The sequence below is a fragment of the Trifolium pratense genome, linkage group LG5 (genome assembly GCF_020283565.1).
Source record: "Trifolium pratense cultivar HEN17-A07 linkage group LG5, ARS_RC_1.1, whole genome shotgun sequence".
Taxonomy (NCBI): domain Eukaryota; kingdom Viridiplantae; phylum Streptophyta; class Magnoliopsida; order Fabales; family Fabaceae; genus Trifolium; species Trifolium pratense.
Genome location: NC_060063.1, coordinates 8,464,661 through 8,475,739, shown reverse-complemented (window position 1 = coordinate 8,475,739; position 11,079 = coordinate 8,464,661). Strand labels below are relative to the sequence as shown.

The window sequence follows — 11,079 nt, the reverse complement described above, 5'->3', positions numbered from 1 at the left end:
CGATTTGGAGAGAAAATAGAGAAATGTCACGAGAAACGGTGTACGTCAAACAATGTAAAGGCGTTAATGGGTTAGAGAAGATCATTCAAATCGTGGATTCTCTGCTGAGGTGTATCTATATGGAGGGCAAGTTACATCCTGGAAAAATGAACTTGGAGAAGAATTGCTATTTGTAAGTAGTAAGGCTAATTTTAATCCTCCGAGATCTATACGCCGAGGCATTCCATTATGTTTTCCTCAATTCTCAAATCTTGGTTCTCTTGAACATCATGGATTTGCAAGGAACAAGTTGTGGACCGTAGATCCTAATCCTCCTCCATTTCCAACAAATAGCAAGAGTAGAGCTTTCGTTGATTTGCTTCTTAAAAACTCTGAAGATGATTCAAAGAATTGGCCTCACAGATATGAGTTTCACCTAAGGATAGCTTTGGGACCTACAGGAGATTTGATGTTGACATCCCGTATTCGAAATACAAATACAGATGGAAAGTCGTTTACCTTCACATTTGCCTATCATACATACCTCTATGTTACCGATATCAGTGAAGTTCGAATAGAGGGACTAGAGACATTAGATTATCTAGACAACTTGAAGAATAGGGAACGATATACAGAACAAGGAGATGCTATAACATTTGAATCTGAAGTGGACAAAGTATGTAAGCACTCCCACAAAAATCGCTATTATAGACCATGAAAGGAAGAGAACTTTTGAAATACGAAAAGATGGACTTCCTGATGCTGTGGTAGGGGACCCACGGGACAAGAAAGCAAAGACCATAACTGATATGGGGGATCATGAGTACAAACATATGTTGGGTGTTCAGCCTGCTTGTGTAGAAAAAGCAATTACTCTCAAACCTGGTGAAGAATGGAAGGGAAAACAAGAAATATCTGCAGTTCCTTCAAGTTATTGTAGTGCTCAACTAGATCCAGGAAAAGTACTTCTCCATTTTTAGAAGATGAAGTGGACTATTGGAAAAGAACTTGATTATTGTAGATTTTGCACAACTTTTGCAATAGCTGATTATTTGAGATTTGCACAACTTTTCTATTTAGAATATAGAACACAGCACCTTTGTATACATATAATCATATTTTATTTTAAGATATAGCAAATAATAATGAGTGTCTTAAGGAAATTGTTTAACTTGTCTAATAATGCAAGTTCTTGTAAGTTGGGTTATTAATACATTGGAAATAAATATATTTAACTTTTTGATGAAAAAAAAAACTTATGGACATCTCATGAGTTATCAGCTTCTCTCAAACTCAGATTTTTCTTCGTCAAACTCAGATTCAAGATTTAATCGTTCCTTCTTCACCCTCAAACTCAGATTCAAACCCGTTCAACATTTCTCCTTCGTTGAGATTCATCTTCGTCTTCAGATTCGTCCTTCTTTGAGATTCAAACTCGTGCATTCAACCTACGCTTCATATTCGTTCAATATTCTGCTTCAGCTTCGTTCAACCTTCAATCAAGCTTCAAAAGCTTCAAAATCCAGGTTCAGTTTCTCATTTTTCATCATTTGGTTTCATAAATTGGTAATTATGTATATGAAATTAGTTTACATAATTTGGTAATTAAAATTATATTTACATTAAAGAAATTATATTTATGAAACTCAAATGCTAGTTAGTTCAATATTGTGTGCTTGAATTGATGAGAAAATGTTGTGTTGTTTGTCTATAATTTGGAGGGGATAAGTGTTGCTAGCTTGTATTATCTGGAGTTTTAATTTGGTAATTAAAATTATATTTACATTAAAGAAATTATATTTATGACACTAGGTGGATGTAAAACTTGGACTTGATAAACTGAATAAACTGTTGTTGCAGGTGAGGGCTGGAGGTCTTATTGTAATTGATAATGTCCTTTGTAATTGATAATGTCCTTATGATCATAACACATACACATCCCCTCGTATTTAGTGGAAGTAAATACTATTACTTCCCACTTTTCATGGTAGGTATAACACCCCACATCGATTTATCTAGAATATCGATAAGAGCGCACATAACTGAATCTGGATAGATTAAATTACATTACAATTCGTCCAAATACATACTGAGGATTACATTATCCAAAGAATAAATACTAAATTGAGCTAACAATACTGAACATAACTAACTAAATCTTATGCAAAAATAAGATAAACAACATGACATCAGCTCAAATAGTGTAATCCCAATATCTGAACTTCATGCTTCAAGGCCTCGACAACTCGATCAACCTGTTTATCTGGAAAAAATTGAAAGTCGTGGGATGAGACTACTAAGCCTCAGTGAGTTCCTACTACCCAACTAATGGTGACTACACCGGGGGCAACTGAACTAATAGTTTCTATCCCCGACTTAATCCTGATACATAATCCTGATAACATAATTTCATAATATACAATGAATAAATGGTGTAACACACAAATTATTATCTTGTTCATTTTATCCTTTAGGTCACCCCGAGGTGAGTATCTTGGAATGCCTACTTACCCATCTGCGATAATAGTGTACGTCGCCACGGTCATACCTCACATTTATTAATCATTAACATTCTTGGATTCCTAATAATATACGGGAATCAATCATAACATGATTTGTAGTGCAACGCATCCACAACATAACTGATCAACTTCGTAATCATAAGTTGTTTTGTTAACCATCATAACCCAACCCGGGGAAACCTAATGGATCCACATGATCCATGCATAACAAATACTAAGTTCTTGTTCAATTTCACCTAAGTTTGTTGGTCCATGAATCTTTGGGGAATTTATAACTAAATCCAATCATTCCCAACATTAGGTACTGATTTAATAATTTCTAGGTGTCTTGAAATAGCTAAAACTACGCTTAAGAGATGCAAACATTATGTAAATTAATTTGATGATCAATTGGAACTTAAAACGAGTGTTTTTCAGTGTCAAAAATAGTAAGAATCCATTCCCTAATCATACTTAAAAACAGACTCGCGAACCGATCCAAAACAGTCGAAAGAGTGCAGTTTTTCCAGCTTCCGACAGTGGCCGATCGATTGACCAGACCAGAGGGTCCCTGCCAATCGATTGGTGCATTTTTTTTAGCCAAAAACGAAATTAAAGACATCACCTAAAATCCCAATTCATCACAATCATATTTTGCAACTCTTATACATAATTTTAACACATTGATGAGCCTAAGGGATTGAAGCATCATCACACACCACTTAATCCAACTACATAGTAAGCAAGGGGAAAAGGGTTAAGCTTATCTATGCATAACCATGTTCATCAAACATTATTGATGACCGGGAAAGCTAATACTCCAATGTAAATGTATCTAGGACTTGGTTACTAATTAAACTACTTAATGGCCAATTAAATAGGTAATGCTAATACCTAAAGGAACCCACCTGTGATGTCCAGCAATTCCAAGCTGTTCCACACGCTCTTAAACATCCGTTCGTGTCGCTCAAATACACAACTTCTGTGACTGATTTTTCTGCATAATCAGCTTCAGACCTCCAACTTTAAACGCGTCCACAGAGCTCATCCCTAATCCAAAATTTACAAATACGTCAGATTTCCATAGAAATAGACGGCATCTCAATTGGAATTACAGAGAAAGAGCAGTTACCTTTTTAGTGAGGGTCTATCCCCAAATACGGGTTTTCACTTAAACTCTTCCAAAAATCACCAATCCAATCTTTAAGCCTCAAACCCAAACTCAGACCTTTAAGCTTCGTATTCCTCTTCAAATCCTTGTTTTTCCAGTTCCATTATACTTATCAAAAGTTGCTGGTTCCATTCAAATTCACATGCAAATACCCAAAAATATTAGTAATTGATTTTAGAAGGCTCTCAAGTATGAAAGGAGAATGAAACAACCATAGAAAGAAGATATGGTTTAGAAATCTTTACTTTATCTCCATAACAGAATGAGATGGGGTTAAAGACATTGGATTGTACATGCATCACAGATCAATTATTTGCAGAGATTGAAATTGGGGTTTTAAAAAGGGCAAATCAAGCTGAAATTTACCTTTGTGTGGTTTCTATTGAAGATGGGTTGAAGGAATAGCACAAATGCAAGCTTGGTTTGGTAAGTAATTTGCAAAGGATTTGAAACTGATGTTTTATGGTGGTGAAAAGCTGAAAACGTCAAAGGGAAAAGAGTTGAAACAATTGATTTCCCTTACCTTGTTTCTATAAGACTTGTGAGGATGGATTTTATTTTGAATGCAATATTGTTCCTTCAATTTGTTCATGATGGGTTAAGCTTGTTATGAAGGACATTAGTGAGGGTATTAGACGAGAGAGTGTTAAGAATCATAGGATCATAGCGTCATATACAATACGATAGAAAGAGAGCATAGTCATGCTCATGAGGTAAAAATTCATAAAAGTTCATATTTGATTGATAAAAGATAGTGAAATGTGTACATTATGCTTCTATTTATAGGACTCAATTGACTAACCAAATAACCAATTGAGTAACTAACTTCTAACTAATTTCTAACTAACCTACCAGCACTAATAGAATTGACTATTTTAACAGAGAGAGAGAGAGAGAGATGTGAGAAGAGCTGATTGTTTAAGCTTCTCTTTTGCAGCAGCAAAAATGAATTTGCACTTGTCCCTTTTGTCCATATATAGTGGTGTGGGTCCTATTAGCTAGTGCATGTTCACTTTTCCAATACTATCAGAAAACCTTATATTGGAAGGTTTTTCATTTGGCCTTGGCGGTACTGTTCATCACTGGTTGAATGACACATGGCCTTCTAAAAGTGCTAGAATCGCTTAGAAACGCCGGAAAGCAAAAGTTGTGTTTGAAACAACTTTGAAAATTTTCGTAGGGGGTGTCCCACTTTGGCGGTGGGCCCCTCGCAGTAGGTGTTCCCGTTTGTTTATTTTATGATTTTGAAAATTAAGAAAAACAAAAGTTTGGAAGTGAAAAAAAAAAAAAAAGCAGAGGCCCGTGAAATCCATTGGCATCGCTTCTTCTCAATGACATGGATCTATTTCCCCTTTGTAAGGGGGGTGTATTGGATTAAGATTTCATAAGACAATTTTAGAAGAAAAAAATCTTGAAGATTTTAAAAAACTTTGTGAGATAGTATTGATTTTATGAGATTTTAGAAGACTTTTTGAATGACTTTTTCAATCAAGATTCTTAACACAAGAATTTGTGAGACTTTATGACACAGACTTTTGAGATTTTGAAGTACTTTATAGACTTTTAATATCTTTTATATTATAAGCTTGTATACATAAGCAAACTCTAAACCCTAATTTGTTTTTCATGTTTTCCCTCCATTTTATCTTGCAATTTTTATTAAAAAATAATACAATTTTGTCTTGACTAAGATTCGAACCCGCAACCCTTCAGTGCAAGACAATATTTCCAACCACTACGGCAAGTATACTAATTGTGATTAAAATTATGTGCAATAATTGATAAGCACCATCAATTTTAAAAGTATATCATATCAAAATTATTGTTGACTATATTATTCATCACGAAATATTTGTCGGCATGTGAAGCTGCTTGGAGGATATTTTCTTTTGATATACACTATAGAGAACCTACGGTTGAGCGGCTTAATTATCATCTTGAAGATGAGCACACTGTTTTATTTGAAGATAACGAGCGTATTGAAGACGTTTTAAACTAACCAAATAGTCGCACATCAAAATTTTTGGCATGGATGGATGCAAACAAGAAATTTCCAGAGGCAAAAAAATTAACATATAGTCAATTCCCAACTAAGTTTGTGTGGAAAGAAAATTTGCATCAGTGGGCTCCAAGACAAAGAGGTTTTTCAATCGGAAGAGTTTACTTTGCACCACCTGGTGCGGGTGAAAGATTTTATTTGAGGACGTTGTTAAACTACGTCAAAGGGCCTACTTCTTTTGATGAATTAAAAACAGTGGATAATTTCAAATATGATAGTTTAAAGGAAGCCTATATTGCAAGGGGTTTGCTAGATGATGATAAGAAGTATATAAAGGCAATAAAAGAGACAAGCCACTGGGGTTCAGGGACTTTTTTTATGGATAATGTTTGCAACATTATTGGTGTCAGATCAGATGACCAGACCATAAATAGTTTGGACAAATACTTCACATATTTTGATTGATGACATTTTGCACAAACAGAGACTCTTGCTTGGTGCTCCAGGCATAAAATATTTTCACCTGTTTCTATAAAACCATACTTATTAGTTGTTTATTTTTTTACTCATGTAATCTTGCTTTTATCACTTTTTAAATTATTTATTATGCAGTTTATTAAATTGTAGTTTTTTTAAATTGGAAAAAGAATTTTGTCAAATAAAAAAAGGAAAAAGAATTGATATTTTTATAAATACCCTTTATTTTTACGTTAATGTATCCAAACATAAATCAATTATGTTTAACTCGATCATTTTTAACCAAAATCAAATCTATCAAACTCAATTATGCTAAATCAATTTTTATTGCAATACAACCAAACACAACCATAGTCATGTCACTAATCACATTCATTATTTTGATTTTAACATTGCAGATTTAATATTAACCGACGATCAATTGATACAATATGCACTACCGGATATTGAGATGATGTTACATAGTTGTGGGTAGAGTTTAAAAAATTATCCTCCAATGCCTAGAGCAGACACGTAATTAGTTTTTGATATACAAAATAGTTTAATACACGACGAATTGAATTATAACAGACAATCACTATTAAGGAATTTGAATCAAAAATTAGGATTATGCAATGGAACAAGACTTATTATTACGATATTGGGAAAACGTGCTCTTGAAGGAAAAATTATTTCAGAAAGTAATATTGGTGATCAAGTTTTCATACCTAGATTTTCTCTGACACCATCTCACGTGATAATTCCTTTTAAATTTCAACGGAGACAATTTCCTATAATGATTTCTTTTGCGATGACTATTAATAAGAGTCAGAGACAATCTTTAAACCATGTTGAGATATATCTTCCGTCGCCAGTGTTTTCACATGGTCAGTTGTATGTTGCAATTTCAAGAGTTACTTCTAGAAAAAGATTAAAAATATTGATTATCCATGACGACGGTGAAGATACGAGTAAGACTTCGAATGTGGTCTATAAGGAAGTCTTCCGTAATATAACATAATTTTCTTTGTATGTATATTTTTCCAAAATTATTGTTGAACTATCGTTTAATGTTACTCAAATTTTTTCATATACTTTACATTATTGGAATTATCATATCTTATTTAATCATTATATATCTTACAGCTAATCAGACCCGTGCACCGCAAGGGTCGATGTTCTAGTTTAAATGAGTCAATAAATTCGATATAAATTCTTTCTAAAATAATAATGAATCAATCAATGAAAATTAATCATTCCTTAAAAAAAATCAATAATCATTAAAATAATAAAAAAAATCAATGAATAAAATTCTACAAAAAAAATCAATGAATAAACAAAAAAAACAATTTATCACTACACAGCTTCAAGTCTTGTCCAATGCATATATCAACGCCCATAAGTATAGCTCATTGTAAACTAGCTAGCTTGAACCAAATTGATAGAAATGGTCAAAAAAAATGAACAAGGTTTGTTGTTGTTGTTGAAACATGTTGTTTTATATATTTTCAATGTCTATATCCTATAATGAATCGTGACACTATTTATGGTAGCAGGACAACCATGAAGAGGAAACGTGATAGAGAGGTAGGGAGAAAATATAAGCGATTATAAAAAAACATGAGATAATCAGGAAACATAGAAACATGAGGAAAGGTGAAAGAAATTAAAAAAAAATGAAAATCCATCAAAATCTCATGATATGAGGAAAGACTTTTTGTAGCTCAAAATTCACTAAAAAGTCCATCAAAATCCATTAAAATCATATTTTTTAAACAATCCATCGAAATTAGAATACTTTTGAATACCACAAGACTTTTTGTAAGTTGTAAAGAGTCTTGATTGAATATCATTAGACTTTTTTAAAGTCTTTTAAAATCCTAATTGAATACCACTAGACTTTTTTAAAGTCTTTTAAAATCCTAATTGAATACCGCAAGATTTTAACATCATAAAAAAGTCTTTTAAAATCCATTAAAATCCTAATTGAATACACCCCCCTAAATCTGCAGGCCATCGCCTTTCTTTATGGATGTGTGTCGTTTGTAGTATCGATTTATGTTTTCGACAAATTCCGAACGGGTCATCCGAAATTGTTATCTTCTTCTTAAATTAAATACAATTTGCAATTTTGTTTTTGAGTTTTTTGCAGCAGACGAGCGACCAAGTTTTTTTAAATGGCGGGAATTGAAGGTCTCTAGGTTAAGCGAAGGTTTGAAAAGTCTGTGTATTTAGTTGAATATTGTGTTTTGAATAATTTTTCTTTTTGTTTTTAAATTTTTGTCTTTTATTTGAGATTGTGCTTGATGTGGTTTATTAGGAAGAAACAAAATTTATTTATAGTGTAGTGTTTGTTTTAAGTGCTTAGTTGTTTTCTTTCTTCGTTTGTCTTCTTTCTCGCCGAATTTTCCTGTTTGAGTTGATTTGTTGAGGGTGACATATCTAACATTAATGAGTAACAAACAAAACTAATTATTTTTCTTCAGCTGTTCCTTTGGATCACTCGCTTTACTTTGTGTATAAATATAGCTTTCGAGTTAGTTGTTTTCAACATTCTGGGTTAGCTTAATTGATATAGCAGTAAAGAGTTTCCCTGAGTAAGTTTTGTGTGATGGACAAAGCATTTGATACCGTTGGTTCTGTTAGTCCCGGTAGACAATCTTGGCGATTCAAGGTTCGTGTGCTTCGTTTGTGGAATGTTTACACTTTTAGGAAACCTGATCAAGTGAATTCCATTGAGATGGTACTCATTGATGAAAAGGTATATGCATGTTATGTTTTATGTTTTAAAATTAACTATCATATTTATTGGATATCATATTTATTGGATTGCATTTAAAAAAATAATGGGGGATAATCATACGTGTCATATTAAAACATTTAGGAATTGTTATAAAAAAATAAATAAAAGATATTTAGGAAATAATAATAGAGAGTTTATTGGTTACGATAGAGAAAACAATAATAATAATAATAATAATAATAATAATAATAATAATAATAATAATAATAATAATAATTGTTTCAAAATAATAATAATAATAATAATAATAATAATAATAATAATAATAATAATAATAATAATAATAATAATAGAGAGTTTGTGTGTGTCTGTGAAAAAGCAAGTGATTCAATAATAGAGAATCTCTGTGAAAGTGAAAAAGCATAAGTTTACCGTCACAACTTCACTTAACAGGGAATCTCTGTGAAAACCTTGCTTAATGTAAAAAGGATGTTAAAGTTTGTGAGTGGAGTGAAAACCTTTTCATGTGTATATCTTTTCAACTTCTCACCCATCTATATATATACATATCTCCCTTCATTAAGCATATATCTCCCTTCAGCAAAGTAAAATTGAAACTCTGCAAACTGATCGCTCTTTTTAACAATGTCGAAAATCATCATCACCGTTATCTTCATAATCTTATCATCATCAACACCATCATCTTCATCATCCTATTTTAACATTCCCAAAATCTTGTTGCTGTCTCACGATTTCAAATTAGCTTCTCATGAATTTCTTTCCGCTAACATTACCGATATCAACTCCAAAACTGAATTAACTGTTTTTGTCCCGGAGGATCACGCTTTTGGGGATGCTTCCAGGTACAAAACCCTTCCGATCGAGAACAAGTACTTCGTGCTCCAATGCCATATGGTAAGTGACTATCTATCTCCTTCCCTCCTTCTCCAAACTGCAAAAGTGTCGCACTTGGAAGCCACGATGGGAACATCAATCACGGGGAATAACAAATATATGATGAATATCACTCTCCAAGGTAACGGCTCCATTGCAGTCAGCAACCAGTTCGTCCGAGGTTTAGTAACTCGGACGAACTGGTTGTTGACTTCAATGGAGCCGTTACCTTGGAGAGTGATATTCATCATATATTTTTTATTCCCCATGATTTCTGTTCCCATCGTGGCTTCCAAGTGCCACACTTTTGCAGTTTGGAGAAGGTGGGAAGGAGATAGATAATCACTTACCATATGGCATTGGCGCACGAAGTACTTGTTCTCCATCGGAAGGGTTTTATACCTGGAAGCATCCTCAAAAGCGTGATCCTCCGGGACAAAAACAGTTAATTCAGTTTTGGAGTTGATTTTAGTATATTTTTAGTATATTTGTGAAAATGGATGTAAGAACAAACCACTCATTTTTTATTTATTTGGTTCAAAATACTTCATTTGTTGTTCTGTTCATTCTTAATCTTTACCAAGTGTGAGGTGGTCTTGGGGTCAAAGATGTTAGAGTAATGAATTTGAGTTATTTAACACACGTGCGAGTGAATGCCAAGCATGTACATACACACACTAAGTATAATTGTATTGTGCATAATGCAGCAAGAAGTGATGGAGAATAATGGAGATTTTGGTGTAGTACAAAGTAATTGGTGGTGGGAGAGACTTTGTGAGAGTGGTAGCTATGTACTGTGGCGTGATGCTTCGTAATTCTAGAGGAAACAACTTTTTCATAAGATGCTTTGTTGTTAATCCTGAGTTGTATGTGAATCACTTCCCACTATGTACACATGCTTTAATTTGCTATATAATCAGTTCCAATCCATATCACCAGGTGTAAGTATTCCTTAACATAATAATGCCGATCATCAAAATCATTTTCATCATCTCATTATCATTTTCATTATCATCATCATCACCATCACCATCACCACCCTCTTCTTCTAACTTCAACCTCACCCAAATTCTAACCAACGACCCTTCCCACTCCTTCGATATAGCTTCGTCGGAGTTTCATTCTCTGAAAATTGACACAGAGATTAACCCTAACGGTCCACTAACCATCTTTGTTCCCGAAGACTCCGCATTCACGGATGTTGCGGGTTACATAGTTCTCCCCGTGGAGAACAAATATTTTACCTAGCAATGCCACATGCTAAGTGGCTACTTCAGCACCTCCGTCCTCCGCCAAACTGCCAAAGATTGGCCTTGAAAGTTATAATCTTTTTTAT

General features: G+C 33.4%; 1 long non-coding RNA gene and 2 pseudogenes across 2 annotated transcripts; 2 read left to right on the top strand and 1 right to left on the bottom strand.

Annotated features, from left to right (window-relative positions):
- The first annotated feature begins 23 nt into the window (after positions 1–23).
- Positions 24–959, top strand: LOC123885544 (annotated as a pseudogene).
- Positions 960–2,016: 1,057 nt separating this feature from the next.
- Positions 2,017–4,396, bottom strand: LOC123885542. 2 transcript variants are annotated; one of them, XR_006801183.1, is made up of 4 exons: positions 3,897–4,396; positions 3,613–3,773; positions 3,389–3,530; positions 2,017–2,242 (listed from the first exon to the last, which is right to left on the bottom strand). It is a non-coding gene; the product is annotated as an uncharacterized LOC123885542 (long non-coding RNA). The 2 variants fall into 2 exon arrangements; XR_006801182.1 differs by having other exon boundaries at positions 3,613–4,393.
- A 1,107-nt stretch (positions 4,397–5,503) lies between these two features.
- Positions 5,504–6,692, top strand: LOC123883377 (annotated as a pseudogene).
- The last annotated feature ends 4,387 nt before the right edge of the window (positions 6,693–11,079 follow it).